This window comes from Phoenix dactylifera, unplaced genomic scaffold (assembly GCF_009389715.1).
Source record: "Phoenix dactylifera cultivar Barhee BC4 unplaced genomic scaffold, palm_55x_up_171113_PBpolish2nd_filt_p 000113F, whole genome shotgun sequence".
Taxonomy (NCBI): Eukaryota; Viridiplantae; Streptophyta; class Magnoliopsida; order Arecales; family Arecaceae; genus Phoenix; species Phoenix dactylifera.
This window is the reverse complement of record NW_024067685.1, coordinates 478,337-504,888: the sequence shown is the minus strand read 5'-3', so window position 1 is coordinate 504,888 and position 26,552 is coordinate 478,337. Positions and strand designations below refer to the sequence as shown.

Here is a 26,552-nt window from a genome sequence, read left to right as displayed (position 1 = left end):
GATACTGAATATATAACTTCTACTATATTCTTGAAGAATGCTGAAAATATGGTGCTTTAATATCTATCATAGAAAAAACAACCATAGATACCCTGCTTGCAATCACTACTGTCTCACATCGGTGAGGATAAGGAGTGGTGGATGAAGATATGTGCTAATGACTAAAAATGATAATTTGGAAATGTACATACATCAACGGTTGTATGATGGCACAAACACAGAATGTAATTAACCAAGGCCTACACAACTCAACACTTGCCATAGGTTAACCAGCTATGAGAGCTCAAGGGCCCAATTGCAAGGGACGCTTTGCAGTTATTGGAGATTTGAAAGAATGAGCACAGTTAAGAGGATGGAGCTTTGTGGCGATAAAGCAGCACCATGACAAGGTCCTTGCCTGAAGAGCTCGCCTGTGCCTGGATTTTGTGTGATGATCCAGTTTGGAACCACAGATCGACTAAGTTTTGCAGGGTCATTATTGGGCTCACTGCTTGACCCCGGCACATGATCTCCACCTATTACAAGGATCGGCCAATCAGACAGGAACATCATACTGAGCACAACTGGATAACATATGCATTGGGCAAAATTACAAATGTATGCACTAATTGGGAATCTAAAGCGGTTAAAGATCTAATGCTTTATGAACGGAATGTATCATTCTATTTTGTTCACAAAAGCTAACAGTATCAAACTTCGTGGATATTCTGACAAACATTACACTATTATCACACAAAATGATGCAAGGTCTGTGCATACAAGTTTTATGGGTTAGCATGTTCCATATTTAGTTTTTCAATTAAGTCTAGGTACAAAATATGCTTAGTATAAAGATGAAAACTAAGAGTATTATAATTATAAGCGAGATGCAAGTGAAATCTGAAGGTACAACTATATATTATTAAGTGATAAAGAACCATTGATATCGAAGAAGTATTGAATAAAAGGGTTTCTTGGAAGCAAGATTGCAGAATACAGTTTGAAATGATTGACAACCATTTTTGGCGGTTGTAAGGTACTTATAGTTAGAAACCATTGTACTACTTCTCTAGGGTTTCCGTCCCGTTTTGGATGTGCCAAGGGACTACTTACTCTAAGGAACTTGGTTTCCTGACAAAGAGGGGTGTCAAGCCTGATGGCAGGATAGATAGGTGTGCGAGTGTGCCACCACTGTTGGATCAGCCGGAAAGATGGTAATCAAAGGGAGGGTAGAGAGTAGGGTAGGTCAAGTGCCTTGACCTTTAAGAACTGAACCATCACACCATCCTTTAAAGAAGATGGATCTGAAAAAGGATGTAACACTGGGCTACAATAAAGAGTTGCAGCGCTGGGCTACATTAGAAGGATGTAGTGCTGGTCTATGGTAGTAGAGAACTAAGTTACAGCTACTCCTAGGACAAAAGCTACCGGTAAACTAAGATAAGATAAAAATGCATTGATTGGATTGTTGATGAGTTGAAAAGATCCTCATACAAAGTACAAATTCATCATTCATATTAATACATAATAACTACCCACTCCGATAGTTGCTATTCACGTCCTCCACTCCTAGCGGTTCTGGTAACCGACACTGATTACCTTCCAACTACTGCACGACTATCATGATAGTCACTCTGCACCAACTATCAGACCGATACTCATACTCTATCAGCCTTGGTTCATCATAATCTTCCTTCGGCCTATGTCATCCATCTCTCTTTAATCATCTCGTGGCATCGTCTTCTATGTCTTGAAACACCCTTGAGACCGATTTAGCTTCCCTTATGCTATGGTTGATCATAGTTGTCTTGATCTTTCGGCCTGCTTATCAAACATCACGGAAAAACCCTCCTTCGGCCTACGCCTACCCACTTGGTGGAATTTTGTATGGCCCACTCCATCAAGCCTAGAAAGGATCACGTGACCATCTGATTTGACTTCATTTGAATTGGTCCATGTGGTCCTTGCTCATAGCTTCTTTTTGGGTTATTCAGATATGGTGTAAACAATGCCCCCTACATCTCATTAATCGATGATCGAGAGGCCAACGGGATGTCCATTATCACCATCTCGATACCTGCAGAATAGAAATCTCGCAATTACGGTCTCGATTTGCTGGTCAATTGTTGCCCTTGGATTGAAGCATCACTTCTGCTTCCGATAATTTACTTGCATCTTTTCCGATTCCACTGAGCTTTCTGCTTCTGCCACTTGTCTTCCATTGCAGAATAATCCTATGTACTGGAATAGCTTGCACATTATTTAAAAGGTCTTTCGCATCTATGGTGATGTAGAAGCCAATCTGGCTGACACATTGTTGATTCTAGGGACATAATTTTGTACTTGACTATTTATTATTAAATAAATAAAAGGCATCTTTTCATTCATATTATTTATGTGTCTATGAATCGTCCAAGAAATTAATAAGATGATGATGCATATTCTCAAGAGTTGAGAATTTGAGCCATGTATCATTGGTGATTAATTTCTAAATGCTCCTGATCAATGGATCATCACGAGGACGGTGATCGATCCGATCAGTGCACAGATCACTTTCCTTCTGGATGGACGAGACTTGAGTCCACAGTGTAGGGACACTGAAGTGATAGTGCAGGTGCTTGTTAGAGAACAAGGGTACTGAGCGTGACCAAGACAAGAAGTCACTTGGATGTCTATCCACTCGTCAGTGACTTGCTTGATGTTGCAGTAGTGTGACTGGTCCTTTGACCTGCGGTGCTTCGACTACTCAAAGTGAGGTTATTGTAGTTTGACTGCACACATACATGGTCTCTAGCCATATGGGTCCATGCAGTGTAGATTGGCTGCAGTAAGTTCACTGTAGGAGTAGGGTATGCACCTATAAGGAATCTATCGACCCCCTACTCCTATAAGGAATCTATCGACCTTGATAGATAAGGAGAGATCCTATGTGATTTATAAGACTGAGTTCGTAAGACCTCGGCCGGGGCAGTATGCACAGTGGAGAAAGAGTTTTCCACTCTCGAACTTAAGTCGAATAAATCTTCACATATGACAGACGATGGAGTTTGACGAGTTGTCCATGACCTCCGTCCTGTAGGGATCCACGATAGTAGGACTGTATCATATGATAACTGCACCTAGAGGTTCACCATTCTATTCTGCTGGGTAGCCACTACATGCTGCTAGGTGTCACTGGTGGATGGTGGGACTCATAGGGATTGTCTCGATGATCGATAAACCCTAATGAGTTGAGTTGGAATCGTTCCAACCCATTGAAAGAAGTTTTCAATGATATTGTGATAGAGATCGCAATATATCTCACTACCAGTCAGAATAGAACCTATGGGGTCACACACACTACAAGTATTGACCGATCCGATGGTTGAAAAGTGATTATGAATCACGAGTAATCAATTCGATTGATAAATAAGTTGAAGAAGGAACAAAGGGAATTAATTAATTGGACTTGAAACAAGAGTCCTACTTCGAGTAGGATTCCTAGAGTCCTAATTGGATTAGGACTGGGAATCCTAGTTGGAGTAGGACTGGGATTCCTACTTGGAATAGGATTCCTACAATCCTAATGAGATTAGGAGTTTTGAATTAAAATTGGATTCCTACTTGGAATAGGATTCCTAGAGTCCTAATCGGATTAAGATTTCGGATTCAAATAGAGTCCTAATTGGATTAGGACTAAAATTAAATATGTCCTAATTTGGATTAGGATTTCTTAAGTCACAATTAATTATTAATCTAATGAATCAATAAGACTCCTAATTGGATTAGGATTGAAGAGTTCAATTGAGTCAAAATTGATTTAAGTTCTAATTGGATTAGGACTTACCTAGATTGGATACAAATTGGTTCACCCTTGGGCTAAGCCTAATTGGATTAGGGCTTGACCACATTAGGGCATCCCAATCCTTACTTAAAAAGGATTAGGGCAACCATGAAGGAGGGGCTCACGCCCCTCCTCCTTTGATCCTTTGGTGCGGCAACAAGAGGGGCCGGCGCCCCTCTTGGTAATACATCAAGGGCTCCTAACTTGTAGGAGCCCTAGATGGTTATAAAAGGAGGGCAAAGGGGCCGGCGCCCTAAGTGATTCTTCTCCCCTCCTTGCAGCCGTAGCCACCCTCTCCCCTCTCCTTGGTTCAGCCGCAAGCAAAGGGAAGAAAAGAAGAAGCCTTGGCGGCCTCCTCCCCTTCCCTTCCTTCATCCAACACAGGGAAAAGAAAGGCTGCAGTAGGGGCTTTGGTTCTTCTTCAAGATCCCTCCTTCTTCTTCCTCCTCTCAAGCACAATCAAGGGTTGATTGAAAGAGAGGAAATCAGCCATCAAAAGAAGTCTTTGCAAGGAAGCTAGCACCCCGGGAAGACTAGAGAGCTTTGATCGGATCTCTGCTTCGTGTGGATACCCGTAGAGGCCGAACACTTGAACGGCTTCAAGCGAACCCTCTTCCTAAACCACGAACTCAGATTTGCGGTGATCATCTACCCGCACAAGGTGAAGATCTGATCTTCTAATATATTTAAAAGTTTTTAATCCTTACCTATCTACGAACGGTTCATGAAACAACGTTCATGCGATGAACGTCGATCCCGCACATGCCTCTTCCGCTGCCATCTGATTTTGTTTTGAAATATCAGCGGCATGGGCGGGTTCCCAACAGTAGTATCAGAGCCTAGGCATCGTAGATTAAGGTAAGAATTAATTATCTAAAGGCTTATTAGATCTGAAAATTGAATGATCATGCATGCTGAAAATTTCTGCATGCAGATTTTTTCTAGGGTGCTGATTTTTACATGCTGATTTTTATGTGATAAAAAGATGATTCTAATTGCATTGTTAATGGGATTACAAAGTTTAGAATCATGATTAGCATGATCAGCAACCTATGTCATGAGATAATCAGTTAGTTTTCAGATCTGAAAATTATAATTGTTGCATATGGTGATGATCATAGGATTCAAACCCTTTTGGTATCAAATGTAATGACCTGCGATGTGATCTGTGATGTCATGTAATTTTTCAGATGCTTGCATGCATCTTGTTTAATGTTTTGAGAGGCCTGCGTGCCTCCTAAAAGGGGATGTAATTTATTTTTATTTTTATTTTACATCTGGTTGTATTTCTGTGATGTGATGTACGTCAACGATCAAGTTGAAGACAAGGCATGAGATGAACAGGGGTCTAAGCGGTTGATGGCGATTGGATCAAGAGTTGGTCAAGGATCGAGTCAAGGAGGCTTGGAACCAATTCAAGAGTTGAAGACCAGTTGATCGATTGACGTGCATGTGCTTGTAATACGACCTAACTAGAATCCATGATCATCACCTATTTAAAATTTAGCTTTAATTATTGCTGCGATTATAACTGCCTGCAATGTGCCGTTTGCATGTGATGTGAATGAGAGTCGGGTAGATAGGTTTACATGTGATGTAGCAAACCCAATTGAGACCTAAATCAAAACCTCCTCAATCAAGTCGAGAGTGAACCGACATGAGCAAGTCATATTAGATTAATTGATCTAATTGGCGTCTAGGAAAGCATGAAAGGTGGTTACTTAATTAGGACCTTACTCTCTGAGTAAGGGGAGCCTCCCACCTGCTTACCTGGCCAATTGTTCGATTACCTCTTATGAAGAGCTCAAGCTGCAAACACTAAGACCTGATTAACCAATATTAAGTCAATAGGTCTTCCACTGTAGTAGAGCTGCTAAGGTCTTTCTGATGTTGATTTGTCTCGGCTGGACACAGTGGTCAAGTTGCATCGGGGGGCTGGACCTCTCTATAGACATGAGATGTTGTAGGGTAAAGGTGGGGTTGGGCACCAATAACTGTTAGGTGAGGACCCAATGACGACTTTATTCCTACGGTTATACGGTGGGTCTGACTTAACTAAGAAATGGGACCAATAACTGTTAGGTGAGGTTTTCATAGCTTAGAGACCAAGTTACACTGCAACATGCTTGAGAAGCATTGTACAAGAGTTGTACATTCATCAATCTATGTGTCACCAATAACTGTTAGGTGAGGTGGCATGTAAATTGATGGAACCGCAGTACCCACTAGAAACCCTAGTCGTGTAGGATTTCCGTTTTCCTACCATTTGAGTGTGAGGGATTCGAGAAAATAGTGGGAGTTACATTTGTTCTAAAAGACCTTAGAACAGATTAGGATCAAGTACAAAAGTCCAACTAGAATCTTTACTCTCTGCAGATACAATGTCAGCTTCAAACCCTTTGACCCGTATTCTTGAGACCAACCGATTGACCGGAACCAATTACAAGGACTGGCTTAGAAACCTCAAAATTGTTTTGGACTGTGAGAAAATAGGCTACATACTCGATTCAGATAGCCCCACACTACCAACACGTCCTACTGATGTTCAGCGACAGATGCATCAAAAGTGGATGGATGATGACATTAGAGTTAAATGCTATATGATGGCATCCATATCCAATGAACTCCAATGCCAGCATGAGAATCTCAAGACTGCTAGGGACATACTAGCACACCTGCAAGAGTTGTATGGTGAGCAGAGTCGCACAGCTCGTTTTGAAGTGTCCAAGAAGCTCTTCAAGACAAAGATGCGCGAAGGGCAGTCTGTCCATGATCACAGTCTGACTATGATCAAGGACCTAGAGGAGCTTGAGAAGCTCGGAATGAACATGCACAAGGAATTGCAAGTGGATTTGATCCTACAGTCACTTTCTGATTCATTTGGTCAGTTTATAGTAAACTACCACATGAATAAGATTGAATGCACTAAGACTGAACTGATCAACATGTTGGTAACTGCTGAGGGAGCCTTGAAAAGTTCAAGGGGCAATGTCCTTGCTGCTGAGTTGACTTCTGGTTCCAAGAGAAAGTCTACTTGGAAGAAAAAGAAGCCTGCAAAGAAGCAGAAGAAAGACAAGAAGCCAAAGAAGGAAGTTCAAAAGAAAAAGGCTAATGACAAAGGAAAATGTTTCCACTGCAATGTCGACGGCCACTGGAAGAGAAACTGTCCTTCATACCTCGAGAGCCTGAAGAAGAAGAAAGGTGAAACACCTTCAGAAGGTATAGACTTGCTCATAATTGAAACTAATCTAACGGTTTCTTCTACTTCTAGTTGGGTTATAAATTCTGGTTCTAGTGCTCATTTGTGCACTACCATGCAGGGTCTAAAGGAAAGTAGAAGGCTGGCGGAAGGTGCGGTAACCCTTCGGGTTGGCAACGGGGCAAAAGTTGCTGCTGTGGCTGTCGGCACCTACCATCTGCGACTACCGTCTGGTTTTAGTTTATTACTTAGAGACTGCTATTATGTACCTGCTGCTAGCAGAAATTTGATTTCTGTTTCATGTCTAGCACAGGAAGGTCATGTTTTTACATTTGACAAAGACTGCTGTTCTATTTATTTAAGAAATAAAATAGTCGCACGTGGTTTTATGATTGACAGTCTCTATCATTTGCATATGGATGTATCTATAAATGTGTCTGAGCAAGTAGTGAATGCCAAAGGATCCAAAAGACCCAGGGATGAGATAAACCAAAAATATTTGTGGCACCTCAGGCTTGGCCATATTAGAGAGGATAGGATGAACAAAATGGATAAAGATGGGCTTCTCGGCTCATTGACTTCCGAGTCATATCCAGTTTGCGAGTCCTGTCTTCAAGGAAAAATGGCCAGATTGCCCTTTGTAGGACATGGGGAGAGGACCACTGAAATACTTACCCTAGTACATACAGATGTATGTGGCCCATTCGATGTGCTAGCCAGGGGACGATATTCGTACTTCATTACCTTTACCGATGATTATTCACAGTATGGGTATGTGTATCTTATGAGACACAAGTCTGAATCTTTTGAAAAGTTCAAAGAGTTCAAGAATGAAGTAGAAAAACAAACTGGAAAAACCCTTAAGGCTCTTCGATCAGATCGAGGAGGAGAATACCTTAGTGGAGAATTCCGGGAGTATCTCAAGGACAATGGCATAGTCTCACAATGGACTCCTCCGGGTACACCTCAACTCAACAGGGTGTCAGAGAGGAGGAATCGGACCCTATTGGATATGATCAGGTCCATGATGAGCTTCACTGATTTACCTATGTTTCTTTGGAGAGATGCCTTACTTACCGCAGTATATCTACTGAATAGAGTTTTCTCTAAATCCGTTCCTACCACACCGTATGAGATATGGCATGGTAAGAAACCAAGTCTTGGTCATCTCAAGATTTGGGGATGTCCGGCCCACGTCAAGAGACTACAGGCAGACAAGTTAGAGGCTAGGACCATAAGTGCTCGTTTTATAGGATATCCTAAAGAGTCATTAGGATACAATTTTTACATCTCAGAGGATCACAATGTGTTTGTGAGCCGTCATGCCATCTTCTTGGAAAATCAGTTTATCCTTGACAGAGGCAGTGGGAGGAAAATTGAGCTTGAAGAGAAAGTCTCTGAAAAGCAACGAGTCATAGATCCTATCGAACCCATTCATACAGAGCCAGTACACGATGTCCGTCGACCACCTCGTAGATCTAGTAGGGTCTCCCATCCTCCCGATAGATACTTAGGTATACTAGAAGAGGATACCGAGGAAATGTTCCTAGTGGGAGATAGGGATCATACACAAGATCCCAAAACCTACGATGAGGCGATATCTGATATCGATTCCGAGAAATGGCTGGAAGCCATGAAGTCAGAGTTAGACTCCATGCATTCCAACCAAGTCTGGACCTTAGTAGACCCACCAGAAGGTATTGTACCTATTGGATGTAAATGGATCTACAAAAGAAAAATAGGTTCGGATGGAGAGGTAGAGACCTATAAGGCAAGGCTTGTGGCGAAAGGGTATAGTCAGCGCGAAGGCATTGACTATCAGGAGACCTTTTCACCTGTAGCCATGCTAAAATCCATTCGAACATTGCTTGCCATTGCAGCATTTCATGATTATGAAATCTGGCAGATGGATGTGAAAACTGCTTTCCTGAATGGATATCTTGATGAAGATATCTATATGGAGCAGCCTTTGGGTTTCACTTCCAGTGATGGAGATCACAAGGTCTGCAAGCTGCAAAGGTCCATCTATGGACTAAAGCAAGCATCTCGGAGTTGGAACACTCGTTTCGATGACGCAATCAAAACGTTTGATTTCATCAAAAATGAAGAGGAACCGTGTGTCTACAAAAAGGTTAGTGGGAGTGCTGTCGTTTTTCTCGTACTGTACGTAGATGACATTCTCCTGATTGGGAATGATATTCCCATGCTAACCTCGGTCAAGGTCTGGTTGTCAAAAGAGTTCTCCATGAAAGACCTTGGAGAAGCATCCTATATTTTGGGAATTAAGGTCTATAGAGATAGATCTAAAAGGATGCTTGGCCTATCACAGAAGATGTACATAGAGGAAGTGCTGAAAAGGTTCAGCATGGAAAACTCTAAAAGGGGTCTCTTACCCCTAAGACATGGAATTCATCTCTCCAAGAAGATGTGCCCCAACACATCTGAAGAGATTCAACGCATGAGCAAGATCCCTTATGCATCGGCAATAGGGAGCCTCATGTATGCCATGCTATGTACACGACCTGATATAGCTCTTGCTGTGAGTGTCATAAGCAGATATCAGTCAAATCCAGGTGAAGAACACTGGACAGCTGTGAAGAATATTCTTAAGTACTTGAGAAAAACTAAAGATTTATTTTTGGTTTTTGGAGGATCATCAGAGTTGAAGGTAGAAGGATACACAGATTCAGACTTCATGACTGATGTCGATGATAGGAAGTCAACATCTGGATATGTGTTCTTGTGCAATGGTGGTACGGTAAATTGGAAGAGTTCTAAACAACCGATCATTGCTGATTCTACTATGGAAGCTAAATACATCGCCGCCTCTGAAGCTGCTAAGAAAGGCTTTTGGTTCAAGAAATTTATTGCGGAATTGGATGTAATGTCATCAGATGCCATAACACTCTACTGCGATAATAATGGCGCCATAGCTCTTGCTAAGGAGCCAAGGTCTCATCAGAAGTCCAAGCACATAGAGCGGCGCTTCCACCTCATACGCGACTATGTTGAGAAGAAGTATGTCGAAGTGCAGAGAGTAGACTCCGCGGATAACGTGGCAGACCCGTTCACTAAGCAGCTAAGTCAGCAGAAGACTGAAGCCCACCTTGAGAAGATGGGGCTTAGATATATGACTGATTGGCTTTAGTGCAAGTGGGAGATTGTTAGATGTATGCCCTAGAAGCCAATCTGGCTGACACATTATTAATTCTAAGGACATAATTTTGTACTTGACTATTTATTATTGAATAAATAAAAGGCATCTTTTCATTCATATTATTTATGTGTCTATGAATCGTCCAAGAAATTAATAAGATGATGATGCATATTCTCAAGAGTTGAGAATTTGAGCCACGTATCATTGGTGATTAATTTCTAAATGCTCCTGATCAATGGATCATCACGAGGACGGTGATCGATCCGATCAGTGCACAGATCACATTCCTTCTGGATGGACGAGACTTGGAGTCCACAGTGTAGGGATACTGAAGTGATAGTGCAGGTGCTTGTTAGAGAACAAGGGTACTGAGCGTGACCAAGACAAGAAGTCACTTGGATGTCTATCCACTCGTCAGTGACTTGCTTGATGTTGCAGTAGTGTGACTGGTCCTTTGACCTGCGGTGCTTCGGCTACTCACAGTGAGGTTATTGTAGTTTGACTGCACACATACATGGTCTCTAGCCATATGGGTCCATGCAGTGTAGATTGGCTGCAGTAAGTTCACTGTAGGAGTAGGGTATGCACCTATAAGGAATCTATCGACCTTGATAGATAAGGAGAGATCCTATGTGATTTATAAGACTGAGTTCGTAAGACCTCGGCCGGGGCAGTATGCACAGTGGAGAAAGAGTTTTCCACTCTCGAACTTAAGTCGAATAAATCTTCACATATGACAGACGATGGGGTTTGACGAGTTGTCCATGACTTCCGTCCTGTAGGGATCCACAATAGTAGGATTGTATCATATGATAACTGCACCTAGAGGTTCACTAGTGGATGGTGGGACTCATAGGGATTGTCTCGATGATCGATAAACCCTAATGAGTTGAGTTGGAATCGTTCCAACCCATTGAAAGGAGTTTTCAATGATATTGTGATAGAGATCGCAATATATCTCACTACCAGTCAGAATAGAACCTATGGGGTCACACACACTAGAAGTATTGACCGATTCGATGGTTGAAAAGTGATTATGAACCACGAGTAATCAATTCGATTGATAAATAAGTTGAAGAAGGAACAAAGGAAATTAATTAATTGGACTTGAAACAAGAGTCCTACTTCGAGTAGGATTCCTAGAGTCCTAATTGGATTAGAACTGGGAATCCTAGTTGGAGTAGGACTGGGATTCCTACTTGGAATAGGATTCCTACAATCCTAATGAGATTAGGAGTTTTGAATTAAAATTGGATTCCTACTTGGAATAGGATTCCTAGAGTCCTAATCGGATTAAGATTTCGGATTCAAATAGAGTCCTAATTGGATTAAGACTAAAATTAAATATGTCCTAATTTGGATTAGGGTTTCTTAAGTCACAATTAATTATTAATCTAATGAATCAATAAGACTCCTAATTGGATTAGGATTGAAGAGTTCAATTGAGTCAAAATTGATTTAAGTTCTAATTGGATTAGGACTTACCTAGATTGGATCCAAATTGGTTCACCCTTGGGCTAAGCCTAATTGGATTAGGGCTTGACCACATTAGGGCATCCCAATCCTTACTTAAAAAGGATTAGGGCAACCATGAAGGAGGGTCTCACGCCCCTCCTCCTTTGATCCTTTGGTGCGGCAACAAGAGGGGCCGGCGCCCCTCTTGGTAATACATCAAGGGCTCCTAACTTGTAGGAGCCCTAGATGGTTATAAAAGGAGGGCAAAGGGGCCGGCGCCCTAAGTGATTCTTCTCCCCTCCTTGCAGTCGTAGCCACCCTCTCCCCTCTCCTTGGTTCAGCCGCAAGCAAAGGGAAGAAAAGAAGAAGCCTTGGCGGCCTCCTCCCCTTCCCTTCCTTCATCCAACGCAGGGAAAAGAAAGGCTGCAGTAGGGGCTTTGGTTCTTCTTCAAGATCCCTCCTTCTTCTTCCTCCTCTCAAGCACAATCAAAGGTTGATTGAAAGAGAGGAAATCAGCCATCAAAAGAAGTCTTTGCAAGGGAGCTAGCACCCCGGGAAGACTAGAGAGCTTTGATCGGATCTCTGCTTCGTGTGGATACCCGTAGAGGCCGGACACTTGAACGGCTTCAAGCGAACCCTCTTCCTAAACCACGAACTCAGATTTGCGGTGATCATCTACCCGCACAAGGTGAAGATCTGATCTTCTAATGTATTTAAAAGTTTTTAATCCTTACCTATCTACGAACGGTTCATGAAACAACGTTCATGCGATGAACGTCGATCCTGCACATGCCTCTTCCGCTGCCATCTGATTTTGTTTTAAAATATCAGCGGCATGGGCGGGTTCCCAACAGGTGATCCAATGTTATCTTCTGTATTAACAAGGTCCTAGCTTGATCTTCTAGTAAGGTACGCTTTCTTCTCTATAAATAAGCCTTGCGTTCTTCTCTTTGGTACTCATCCTTCTCCCTCCAGATTACTTATACCTCTCTATGATCTTCTTTCACTTGTCATAATAAGCAAGTCTGAGTATTAGCCAGAGCAACTTGTTGATTTTGATTCACCGACTTCTGACTACCTTGCAAAATTGGAACATCGTCATGAATCAAGGTATCATCACGAACGAGTTGTGTTGCCGAATTGGCATACCATCACCAACGGCTTACCATTTGGTTCAAAGCTTCCAAATTAGCAAGTCAACATCTTTACTCCCGGCTTTCAGTTAATCTCATTCCCTCATCTTCCCCAAGTAGGTTTAGGCGGATCCTCTCACATTGCCGCTCTTATCAACTGGGACCACACCCAGGCCTTAGGCACGCTACATTTGGTCAACCTCCACTGTAATTGATGATAATGTGCAGTGAGTAGACATGAAGCCCTGACAAGTCAACAACAGCGAAGGAATGTACTAGCTTAGGTCAAGAGTGAAGTGAGCACCATTAGCGTATTAGCCCATTCGGCCTTTTATTCATACTTGTAACTGTATTAGCCGAAAGTAATATAATAACAAGGCTCTTTTAACTTTACATTTTTTTCCCTATCTCTCAATATGAAATTGCAACCATCATGTGAAATTTATTATACTACTCAATTTCCACTTCTGGATCAAACAAACCATCCGCGTATACAGATACTTGGTGAGAAACTATCTTACCCAACATCGGCAAAACCAGTATCAGGAACCGTACCGATTGCCCGGCGGGACGAGTCAGTACGGGCCCGCGTCGTGCCAGGCCAGGCCCGTACCGATACAATAGAAGAGATAGAGGAGAGGGAGAACAAGAGAAAAAGAGAGCGAGAGAGAGGGTGAGGAAGGAAGAGAGGCCAGCCGGGCCCGACCAGCGGAAGCTAGGGAGCCTCCGCGTGGAGGAAGCGAAGGCCAGGAAGATGCAGAGGCAGGGATCCTTTTATTTTTGTATTTTTTAAGTTGAAGTTGGCAAAACCCATTGCTGACTTCACTTAATTTTTTTTTTATTTCGCCTCCACCTCCACATGGAGGCTCTTCGACCTCCATCGACCGGCCTCACTTTCTTCCTCTCCCTCTCCCTCCCCTGCTCTCTCTTTTTCTCTTTTTTCTTCTCCTCCCCCTCCGGCGATGGCGTCTCGATTTCAATGCGGAAACCTTGGTCTCACCCATAATCCACATATGAATCTCTGGTTACACATAACCAAGCAATTCAGGATGGTTCCGCAAACCTTGGTCTCACCCAGAATCCACATATGAATCTCTGGTTACACATAACGCCAGATATCAAGTCGAATTGGCCCTTATAATGTCATGTTGCTCTCCGGCATATGAACTAGGCTTAGATGGTTGTCGCTGACAGAAGATGAAGCGGTGGTATCCACTAAGGTGGTTGTCCCCCAGCCCTTTTAGGGATAGGCTACACCATAGGCAGCCTGAGAAGCTAGCCTCCATCCTTCACCCTAAAAGGATGGCTAGTTCCAATGACAAGGCCATATTTTGCCATGATTTCACCACATTTCTTCCAACAACCATCTGCGAACCAAGATGGCTGAAACCCATCTCAAACTTGAATATCAGCCTAATATTGACCAAAGCATTATTAATTGCCTATTCGGTCTTCTCTATTCTTGCATTTTCCCACAAGAGATCTTCCTCGTTGTCTCAGTCTGTAGATTCCAAGGACTTCATAGAGCAAACTTCAGTCTTGTTTTTGAGGTGGGCCGAATAATGAAAGTCATGTTTCTTGAGGATCTCAACATCCTCATGCTGTAAACTTGCTAAGCAGAGTCACCCAACAAAGTGGTGGGATCGACTAATTTCACCATAGCATGCACTAGAACATGCTAAGTGCACAATACCGGCTTTCAATAATGGAAGCAAGTCTGTCGTCATGTTATAACATCAAAGTTGAAAACATTGCATATCGCTCCAATAGTGGATCTAGCACAACAGCCACTTTCCCTGCAATTGCTTCTTTAATCTCTGTCCGCATGATCTGATAATAGCTATGCAAATATCCCACCAAACGCACAATACCGGCTTTCAATAGCAGAAGCAAGTCTATAGATCTATTCCAACATCAAAGTCAAGAGCGGTGCATATTGTTTTAAGATAGGTACCGTGGTGGCACTCAATGTGCCAAATGGCATGGACTAGCAGGTTGACGCTTGAAACCTTGGGCAAAAGTTCCATTAATCATGGCAAAGTAAACAGTTTAGCTTCTAATGATTTATCAATCTGATTTAACATTTGATTTTTACTATCAACCTTGCTAACTTTGTAAAATTATTTAACGAAGATAACAGCGAATCTATTATTACTAAAGAATTATTTTGCTGGGATATTTTTGTTCATTTGTTTGATTTTCTGCTCATACAATCAAGGTATGCAAAACCTGTACTTGGAATTGTATCGCTATGTCACTGATTTAGCACAGCACGGTACGGTAAGCATTATACCGAAATAGACTCTTAACACTTTTTTCTCCCTCCCACTCATGGTATCTCCTGAAACTAGGCAGGATGGATCGGTACTAGGTGGTACAGGGTGGATTGTTTCAGCTCATACACCAAACTGAGTTTTAGTACTGTACCATTACCTTACATGATACAAGCATGATAGGTACAAGGCTGTACGAGTTGGTACAGCATACCTTGCATACAATCATCACAAGGTATTTTATTAATTTATAATTTCGACATATACATAGTACTAGGCATCCCTCTGTGGACTTGTACTATAATTTGATACCACCCCTTTCACCACTAATTGACCATCTACATAAGTGATTTATTCTAGCTTATCAAAAAGTTTTTTAAGGCAAAATATGATATATGTGAATGATGATTTCAATAAAACTTACAATTTCTTTTTCCAACAATATAGATACAAGTGAACCAGCTGATATGCTACCTGAAATATCATTTCATGAACATTTTCATCATACATGCATGCCTTCCACATTTAATTAAGTACTTCGTATGTGAATGAAAGCAAAACGACCCTAAATTCAAAAAACCCAATATCATTTGAGGATAAAAAAATAAGCAACCATTATTTATAATATAAGTACCTGCAATCAGAATAAGCATCATCTACTGCTTTAGGAAGAAAATTGAGAACTCACCTCATATTCATTTGCGATATCAAGTTTCTTGGCAAGATACTTTGAACAAAAGAGACAGGAAGACTACCATCCCTACAACAGAAAAAGATAAGGTGCAAGTTATGCATTACAAGTCATTGACATGTCTTCATAACTGCACTAAATAGGCATGAACCAGGTATCTCAGGTTAAAATATGATAAAGAAATCAAACAAGAGCTCTAGAAAACAGTACAAATGATTTAAAAATGATTTTAAAAATAAATAAACAACATCATTGCCTACAAATGGACAAGGTGTCTTCCAGAATAGTATATAGCATATCCATGGCTGCAGGATCTTGCTTCCATGAACATATTTGTCAAGACAATCTACCTACTCGTGCATGACGCAATGCCTAAGAAATTATGATAGATGAGTTTCAAGGCCAGCGCATGTCTGATTTGAAGGTCATGAAGAAATTTCCAAGAACTCCAGAATGAGTAAATGGAAGTGCCTGATGCGGGAGCATAATGGGACAGCAGAAAATATCCTGATAATGTCAAATGCATCAAAGAAGTTCCCAGTGACTCCATTTTGGTGTCCAGAACATGAGTGTAAAGTCTAAAATAATTTACAGGGATGTTTTAGTAATATCATTTGTCACTAAACATAGGTTTTAGAAAAACCTAAAATATAATCCAAGTATCCAACAACAAGGTTACATCAGGATTCAGGAAGGATTTTTTTTATAGAGAGATGTCAGCATACCAAGTGTCATTGATGCCTCTATATGTAAGAAATATCTGCAAGGAAACATCAATTGTCGAATTTGAATCAAGTAGACATCTTTTTCATTTATATTTCCTTTTTATCCTTCCTATTGGATGGGTGTGTCACAGAAGATGGTTAGGCTTCCTTTCTTTTATAGTTCATCACAATGTAAAGCCCATTGAAGGTAGCAGATCCCTCTAAGCTCTCGGTGCACTTTACTGTGGAGGTCGTCATTCCAATAAAACTGTAGGTGTCATACAAAAACATAAATTTAAGCCTAAACAAACAAAAGGAGAGGCCAGAAAATAATTGAATACCTTTCGCCCTATTTTAATTCATAAACCAAAACAAGTCGTTGCTTCTTTTGCAAAACACATAGATCTTGATATGTTTCAAGCAAGGTTCATCGTCTCGGTACCGAATCCCCGTGCTGGTGCCACAATAGCACAGTGTTGATACAGTACGGTATGGAGATTTGACGTACTGACACTCGGTATACCACCCGTACTAGGTACCGGTACTGAACCAATATGGTATGCCCCGTACCGTCTTGATCGGACCGATACGGCGCACCATTGTTTCAAGTGAAACCATTTGAATTTCATCCAAATTTATGGTTATGCGTAGTAAAAATTGATTCGTACTTAATGCTCACAGATACAAAGTACTGTGAGTTATGTAGCAGGATACAAATATTGACAATGAGTTTATAAAAAAATGAGCGCCAATTGGTCACAAATTATTTAATTCTAAAGATTTCTTCAAAGTTTTGCACTACTTTATTTTCCAATTATACATTTTTGTTCATATTTTATTAATTATCATCTTTATAAAATTATCATGCCAAACCAAAATAATTCAAAATACACAACATGCAGATACATATAAATCAGAGCCTTTATATATTAACCAAGATACAAAAGCTACTTATGGAGACCAATCTTTAGCCTCAGTTTTAAATAAGTAATAAACAATATCTATGTTGAGGCTCGATAATGCATGCTACTTAAATGTATGTTGTGACAGGTGGATGAGTCTCAGGTGCCAGGGAACATTAAATGGACCATGTCAAAGTTCTACAAATACAGTTTAAGGAGAAAAAGGCCAATTCATAATATACAACCTTGGTAAATTTGTTTGATTGTTAAATATCAAATTAGGATCCATTCAATTCATAATAATAATATAAATTATTATGTTAATTTATATGACAGATGGATTCAAAAGAAGGTGGAATGAAATTAATAAATAAGCCAAAATGAGGTATTTTATGCTAAATTGAAGGGTCCAAGTAACGTAGTATGTAATGCAGTTTTAGTGAAAATAGGACTTAAAATGAGAACCCAATCATGGAAAAGGGTCCAGTTTCATTACTAGGATCTAACTATACAAAAGTATGATGACAGAAATTAAAACATATGTAATAGAGTTAGAGCTTGATATATGAAGTGGATAATACTTTTCGCATGTTGCTAAAACTATAAAGTAGCAGTAAAGCCCACAATGTTGTATGGCACAGAATGGAGGGCAATTAACATAGTATGTAGTAACATTGATGAAGGTTGAGATGGGTGTGTGACATAGAGTTACTCCAATCTTTGTTAGATGATTCAAGAAGAAGAGGAGACCTAAGTTAACACAAAGTGGTGAAAAAGGACTTGCGATAACATCAAAAGTAGCAATAAATAGGGAAAATTGGTAATGAAAATTCATAAAGCCAAACCTGAATAGTTACGACAGTTGCTGATGGTTATTGTTATAACAATTATACAAAACAGATTTCTGAAATTGTTTATTTGCATTACATTTACCTTATCACACTAAAAGATTGGAGATTACATGACCTTGATAAACTCCTAGCATGCTAAGGAAATGGGGAAGCTCCTTTTGAGGCATTGAGTTTCTTAATATAAGGATTGACCATGAGTGTATTGTTACTAACTTCAATATAAGGATAACAATGGTAGGGCAGTCAAAAGGGCAAACTTTTAATGTAGGTGTATCTAATGGGTGGTTAGGAAGAAATGCCAGAAATTGCAACATGACAGCAAAAGTCCAGCATTAGGGAAAAATTGGCTAGGGGCAAAGAATTGAAATTCCAAAGGAAGGTGGAGAATTTGTCAACATTTTTGGAAGAACTCAAATAACTCAAAAATAGAAAAAATAAGTTTCAAAAATAAGCATGAAAGGCTAAAACAACAAGCACTAGTAACATGCAACAGCAACAAAAATAGAGTACGTACATAAATTTGTAATCCATAGCTGCTTCTTGCATATGTTCTCAATAATTCATGAATAAAATGTAAAATTTGTGATTGATTAGGCAATGCTTGGTTAATCAGTTAATGCAAGAATAATTCAAAGAATCATTAAGCCAAGAAAAAATCAAGAATAACTCCAGAATTTTTAAAAACTTTGGGGGAACATCATTACTATGCATTATAGAGCTGTTTTGCATAAAGAATATACAACAGTTAACCATTTGCAATGGCATAGACATTTCAAAGGTCAGAAAGAGTAGACCTAAGCAAAAAGGATTCTTGGAATCCAGGTTGAGGGGTTTAAAAAGAGGTAGGATAGAAGATCACTTGGGTGCTTGTTACCAAAAGAGATTTTATATAGATCCTCATGTTCAAGAATATGGCATTAGGTAGGCAGATCTCAAAGTACTATCCCAAAAGATGTAATGTAGGTTTGTTAATTACATTATCTTCTGTAACTAAACATGCCGCCACACAGTAAATAAACAAGTCAATGGGAAAGTCTACAACAGTTAGGCAACAGATAATTATCTAACTATCAAAAGAAAAAAATAAATCATTAAAATAACGGGAGAGGTTTATTGCCAAGCATATGCTCTAGACTGGCATAACGGGAGAAAGTGTACTCACTTAATCCTCAAAGTATCTTGCACGTAACTGCTGCAGTGGGGCGCTTCCTTCCCTAACCATTTTGAACATATCAGAAAATTAATAGACACACGATCATAAAATACAATCACCATAGAGCTCATTACTGAAATTAAAAAAGTAACAGTATCTCACTGGTCAGCTGCAGCAACTAATGAAACCAGAACTGTTGTATCTTCCTTTCACGTCTATCACCTACAGCATCAAGCTGTGCCTGAGCTGAGGTTCCTAGCTCCCTCCTCCTCCGGCTAACTCCATGTAATCTTCTAGCTTTGGCCAACAATGGAGAAATGGGATCAATTACATTCTTGGCATCTTGAACTTTGGATTTATGTGGGTGCTCCCTTAGTTAGTTCTAGGATGAGGCACTTCACTGTCAGGGCCATTGACTTGATATGCTTTAACAACAGGACTTTGCCGGCTTGAGTAAAGAGCTTTCGTTCTTTTTGCAGCTTCAAACAGACAATCTAAAGGTTCCCATAGTTCAGTCTTATCCAGATATGATTCTTTACCGTTCTGTTTATCTTTATTAGATGAGGAATGGATGGTACGGCATCAGAATCATTCTGTACCAAAAAGGGTCAGTGTACAGAATCATAGCAAAGAAGCAAAATAGGTACTAATTAAACCAAGGCATGGCAGAAGGACTACTATGCAAATAAGAGTATTGCAGATCTAGAAATGGCTTATTGCCAACAAACTCATTGATATTTCTTTGTTTCACCTTCCTTCTGGTTTTTGACTCGTCTTGCTAAGAGTCTTCAAATGAATTTTGTCTTTTCGCGTTAGGCGACTCCACCATTCATCCTCCTTTCTAATGGACTCAATGGGTAAGTAGGATTGAGACCACTTAATGCAGCAGGCCCTTGCTAGAAGCATTAGTTCTCCTACCCGTTAAAGCCAGTCTGACTTGCTACTCCGAGGAGTGCCCTCACTACCAATGAAGGAAAGTGATCTTCTCCTTTATTCTGACAGGCAAGTGAACAGATAGAACTTTCAAGAAGTATCAACTTTTTCCTTTTCTAAATGTTAAATATTTTTGCCCTTATATCCTGTAGATTGTGATCAGGCCTGAAAATGATCAAGTAGTAAATCATGAGCTTAAAATTCTACATCAGCAAAAATTTAGACAGCACAGATGAAGTCTGTAAAATTGCACCACACAACAGTGCAGAACAAAATGCCATCATAAAAATTTTGGATGCATAGCCTAGAGATGCTTGATATGTCATACATTTTAAGTGGTTACAATATCGACAAGGGTTTCAGTTCATCCCACATTTCTCTGAGAAAAATAAAACAAGATTTCTTCCTTCAAATAAAACAAATACGAGAATAGGATGATCAAATGTCATAACTGTTTACCAGTGCAAAAACAAGCTGAAAAAGGACAATTGTCAATATTGTTGGACATAAAAGGAAAAACTAGAGAAAGGTTCTCTAGAAGAAACATAGTATTTACATAGGACAAATTATGCAGAACTTAAATAAGTAATGTTTTAGGTCTAAAAAAAAAACTATAGCACCTAATCAGTACATATTTTGATTCCTACAGTTCAACTTTTCCAACCATGCAACTGAAAAACATTGCTCTATGTTATTCTATACCTAGAAAGCCAAAAAAAACAGAAAAAGTAAAAAAGAAGAAATTTTTACAAGCAGATTTGGAGATCCAAGCGGTTTGTGAGTACAAAATCCGTTTTGCAATCATTGATGTTTATGCATGCATATTGAACTCACTGAAAATGTTCCACAAGACTATTTATATTCAACCAAACGGGCGTCTTCACCAGCAACAAACGATGCGTGATTGAAAGTTATTCCAAAATATGTTTGGAACTACTTTGTTCCAAAAATTTTATAAATATAGAAACTAAAAGTTGGAACAATCCTGATTCAAAATAAGACAACTTCAACCCAAATTTTTCTTGCCTTCATTTTAGCAAACCTAGTCCACTTAAAATCCCATGAAAATGACCCTTTAGATTTTTTTACCAGCAATCTTTTTCCCGGACATAATTAAAATTCCTACATTCTCATAATTTAGTAGGATTGTTGGGACTGTAGCAGATTAAGGGGGGTTTATAACCCTCCCTTTGACCAAAGAAAGTAGATATCAGCACCATAACATTTGTAAGTTTTATAGCAATACCTGTTATTTAATAAAATAAAAAACTTATATAGTTACTTTGTCCAAATTGTCCAAATTTAGAAACTAGCTGCCCACCTCATATTACATTCAAAAACCATATATCTTTCTCTTTTTTTTTTTTTTTTGAGATAGGGGAGGAAAGTCTAAGAGGAGGATGCATCTGGTCCCGTCCAAGACAACAAACTGCAAACTCAGGATTTTTACTTGGGGAAATCCTGGTGGGGTCAAATCTTGAGCGATAACAACACTCAATACTCGAACCCCTGACCCCTTACTTCCCAGCAAGGGGTCCGACCATTGAGCTAACGTACAGGTCCCCCAGAAAACAAATATTTAAAGCCAGTTTTAGGCATTGTGCTATTCTCCAAAATCAGTGTTTTGCAGATCGCACAGCACCAGTCAGATCAGACAAAATAATGGTGCCCACATTTGAGAAGGTATAACCTAGAACATTGGGTGGAATTGGATTTACCAGATTAGGGTCTTCTTTGTTGTCATAATTCCCACCCCCTACCTTAGGGGTGCAAATCAGCCAAGCTGAGCTGAGTATCAAGCTACTCAGGCTCGCTCAGTATATACCAGGGTTTCTCGAGCTCGAGCCAAGCTCCAGTTATTCAAGCTCAGTTCATAAAGCTCCGGACCAAGCTTTTATCGAGCAGAGGCAACCTTCCCTACGCTTTTGCAAGCAGCTCATGTTGAAGCAAACAAGACAAGCTCTTAGAACTGTTTGAGCTTGGCCCATTTTCCAACAGAGCTGAGCCTGAATAAGAGGATTTGGGGCTGCTCATGAGCAGCTCGTTGTTTACAGCTCTTCCCTGCCTCATTCATAGAAGTTGAAAAATTATCCAAAAAATCATCAGAGCAACGGCAATAAGATTACAAATGAAGTTTGATCTCCAAAGCTCACGATCTAAAGCTCATATAATCAGATCATTAAGATAACCAGAACTTAATGGGAAGAAATTACATTAATATACTCTGCAGAGCATGACATCAACATTTGTCATTTAGTTCATTACGTAATGCAAAAGAAGAAAGGGAAAATAACAAAAGGATGTTACTGCACCAGTTAATATTAAAAGGATGAAATACTTTCAAGTACACCATCAAGCCAATAGATGAAAGGTTTACCTGAGCTTTTCCACCGGTGTACAACCCAGATTAATATTACATGTCGGGCAGCAATCTAACACCTCATCAGCAAGCTTGTCAAAATACACTTTCTGCAAACTGTTTGAAGGATAGAAATGCAAAGAGTCATATAATGACTGTCAGTTTTATGTTATCACCAATCAAAAGTACCGCATGCTTGTAATACAAAAGTTATATAACTTGTACTGGGCAGCCTATCATAAACAAATTGTCAAGCAAATACATGCCTACACACGCGCACACAGAGATACACACACAGGTATATACATATAACATATGTATGCATATATGCATGTATGCATGTATATGATGCTTGTGGATGCGTGTGTAATTCACACATAATATCAATATTTCAAGAAATTTTTTCTGTGAATATCTAATAGAGAAATTCTTAAAGATGCATGAAAAAGGAAAACAGAAAAACATAGAGAGAAAGAAAGATAGGTTATAACTTTTGGCAATTTATACCAGGAATGAACTCAGGAAAAACAAGAAATTACAAAACCAAATGCGATCCTTGGTCTAACATTCATCTAAGATTTCAAGAATATCTTGAAATGGAACAGAAATAGAAATGCATTGGGCATACAAAACTCAATTAAGAAGATTAAAACTGAAGTTTAAGTATTAATATTGGCATTTGATTTCATGTAAACTACTAATTTTAACAAAAAATGAAGCAAGAAGAGAATTGTGACAAAATACATAGTAAGACAGCTTTGTAATCAATAAATAATTGGGATCTACAGATGTTCCAAAATCACTTAGAAAATTGCCACGTACTAAATCTCAACTAAAATTCATCAGGAATGACACCAGCAAGAGAGGTTGTTTATAAAATTAAATGATCAAATAAAGGATTAATGATTTTTTGCATACATATTCTCCTAATATTGGAATTTCATGAATACCCTTCTAAAATTGATCTTTGCATGTATATCCTCATCAAAAACTGTTTTATATGTATACCCTTCTTCTTCTTTTTTTGCATATCTACCCATGCATCTAATGTCGTTAAGAAGTTAATGGATTAAAATTGAAATGACGAAAATACCCTTTGTGGGTAAACATGCAAAAGAAACGTTTATAAGGATATACATGCAAATAGCAATTTCGGAGGTATTCATGCAATTTCATATATTTAAAAGGATATACACGCAAAAAAATCCTTAGATTTTTGCATAAATACCCTTCTTAATATTGAAATTTGCATGAATGTCCTCCCAAATTGATATTTACATGCATAAATACCTTTGACATAGTGATTCAGCTAAGTGATTAGCCAAAATCATATTAATTTAAATTAAAAATTAATTAAAATTATGAAAGTATCTTTTGTTTCTGAAACGAGTAACAAGTTAACAGATCTCACTGAAAACTAATATCTTTACCTCCTTTGAGAAATTTTCCAATCTCTCTCGATTCTCTCTTTTACTTCTCTGCCCAGAATCACAACCATTCCCTTGACTCCCTTCTCCACCATAGACAATCCTTCATTATATCATTTTTACATAAAGATGGTCAGGTCCTGCCTTTAGCTTTATAAATTATTTAAAGAAAAGTGGTGTGAGAGATTTGCAATATTTATTTTTAGTGTATGAGATTTGCAATGTTTATCTTTTTGAGTTGAAAAATTTCTCATGTGTAGGCTGGTAGCTGATTTAAAATTACTGTGACAAGATGGGCCCCATACACTAGATCTTTTTTTTCTGAAAATTTGAAGCTCCAAAAAGGTGGCTTAAGATACACAATATAAGGAATGGCCTTCTACCACATGGCCGCAGAAATTATTAATAAGTTTGAAGGTTCAAAATCCTGTAATGATTTTGCTGGAGAATGATTGATGTTGTTCTTCCATCCATAAGCATAGCGGTAGCAAGAAAGCTTGATTATTGCAATTTATCGTGTGTCTTTAAGAGATTCTAATTCTTTTCCATATTCTAATACATGCCCTCATATATACATTATAACAATAAATATTATAAGCTATGTTTTGATAAAGAAGATATAGTGGTTGATATAAATGAGGAAGAATAAAGTAGAATAATTCATGATTACTGAAAGAACTTTCATAACTCTTTTTATTATCTCAGGTTAAAATAGAAAAAATAAAATTAGATTTTTTTGCATACAAACCCTCCTAAATATGTGAAATTGCATGAATACCCTCGCAAAATATTATTTGCATAATCTCCATATAAATATTTCTTTTGCATATCTACCCATTAAAGATATTTCGGTCATTTTTAATTTTAAAACCGCTAATTTTTTGACGGCATTAATCATGTGGGCACATATGCAAGAAAAAATGAAAGGTATACATGCAAACAGGTATTTTATAAGAGTATACATGCAAATATCAATTTAAGAAAGTATTGATGCAAATGTCAATATTTAGAAGAATATGTATGCCAAAAAAACCAAGGATTAAATAGGTTTTACATATGCACAGCCTACCAAGTGTTAGTCTTTAAATGACAGTAAGCGGCTAGAATATTTCCAAATAAGACAAACTAATATATTAAAACCTCAAAAGCAAATCCAATACCACCACTTCAATGCCCACTCCTACTACAGTAATATTTAAGATCAAGATTCGCCATTTCAATACCGGACCCCATACCGGTGCCACACTAGCATAGTATCGGTACGGTATGGTACAAAATTATTTTGGCATATCGAGTGTTAGTACGCCATCTATATCAAATACCGATACCGAACCGGTACAGTACGGTATGCTTTATACCATCCGGTTCAGGCCGGAACGGCATACCATATTTAGGATGGCAAAGGGTCGTAAGCTTAATAAAACATACAACATAATTAAATCACTGGTCTATATCATTACATGGAAATGAAGGCTGGTTAAATCAAATCCAGTATTATGCTGGAAAATATCATCTGAAACACTGTCATCCGCCACATACATGGAACTTCTTTTTTCCTTTGTAACAGAAAGTTCACGATAAATCTAAAAACCCATGAAAGACACCACCTTTCTCTAAACCAAGCTCTCCACTGAGCTTCTGCCTCAATGCCGCAACTTGATAGAACAAATACAACACGAGTGAAGAACAGAAACAGCAATACATGCATAGCCTTATGCAGAAGGGATATGGACTGATATATCATCAAAAAATATAATTTTTATCCACTTATGAACGAAAAACGAAGCCCTGAATCCATAAAACCAAAGAACAGTAAAAAGAAAATCCAGAATAATAGAATCCACCGATAAGAGAAACCGAGACCGAGGAACCGAAACCACGACAATCTCACGTCCTGAAACCCTTAAAACACGGGACACATGATCAAGAAAAGAAAAAAAATCCGGAAAAAGAGACGGGCCCAGATCAGAGAAGCCGGGAAGAGGGGTACGGGACTTACAAGTATGGAGGCACTCGGATATGGTGGTGGCCTCCCGGAGAAGCTTGTGGCAGAGGGGGCACGTTATGCACGCTTTCAGAAGGTCCCGCTTGACCTTGACGAACCCCGGCGGCGGCGGCGGCGGCGGCGAGGACCTCGCCCCAACAGCAGCGCTCGCCATCTCCTGCGTCCGTCGCCGGCGCCTCCTCTCAGTTCGTCCCACCAGAGGCCGCGGTCTTCTGGCGTGCCTGAGCGCGCTTTGACCGCGAGGTAGCGGGGAGGAGAAGAGTGCGAGAATCCTCGAGAGCAGAGGAAGAAAGGTGGATTTTAGAAGTGGTAGAGAAGGTAGAACGTTCAGAAGAGCGGCGGCGAAGGGGAAGGAAGGGATTTCCGGGTGGGATTAGGATTGGTCGGAGGAAGGTGGGGGCGGAGGAGGATCCGTGGGGAGGTCGGATTCGACGAGGACGAGGAAGAGAGAGAGAGAGAGAACAAAGGGCAAGCGAGGGTTGGGTGTTTTCTTTTAATTATTTTTCTC

General features: G+C 39.5%; 1 pseudogene; it reads right to left on the bottom strand.

Moving 5' to 3' along the window:
• On the bottom strand, positions 1 to 26,552 carry LOC103696376 (annotated as a pseudogene).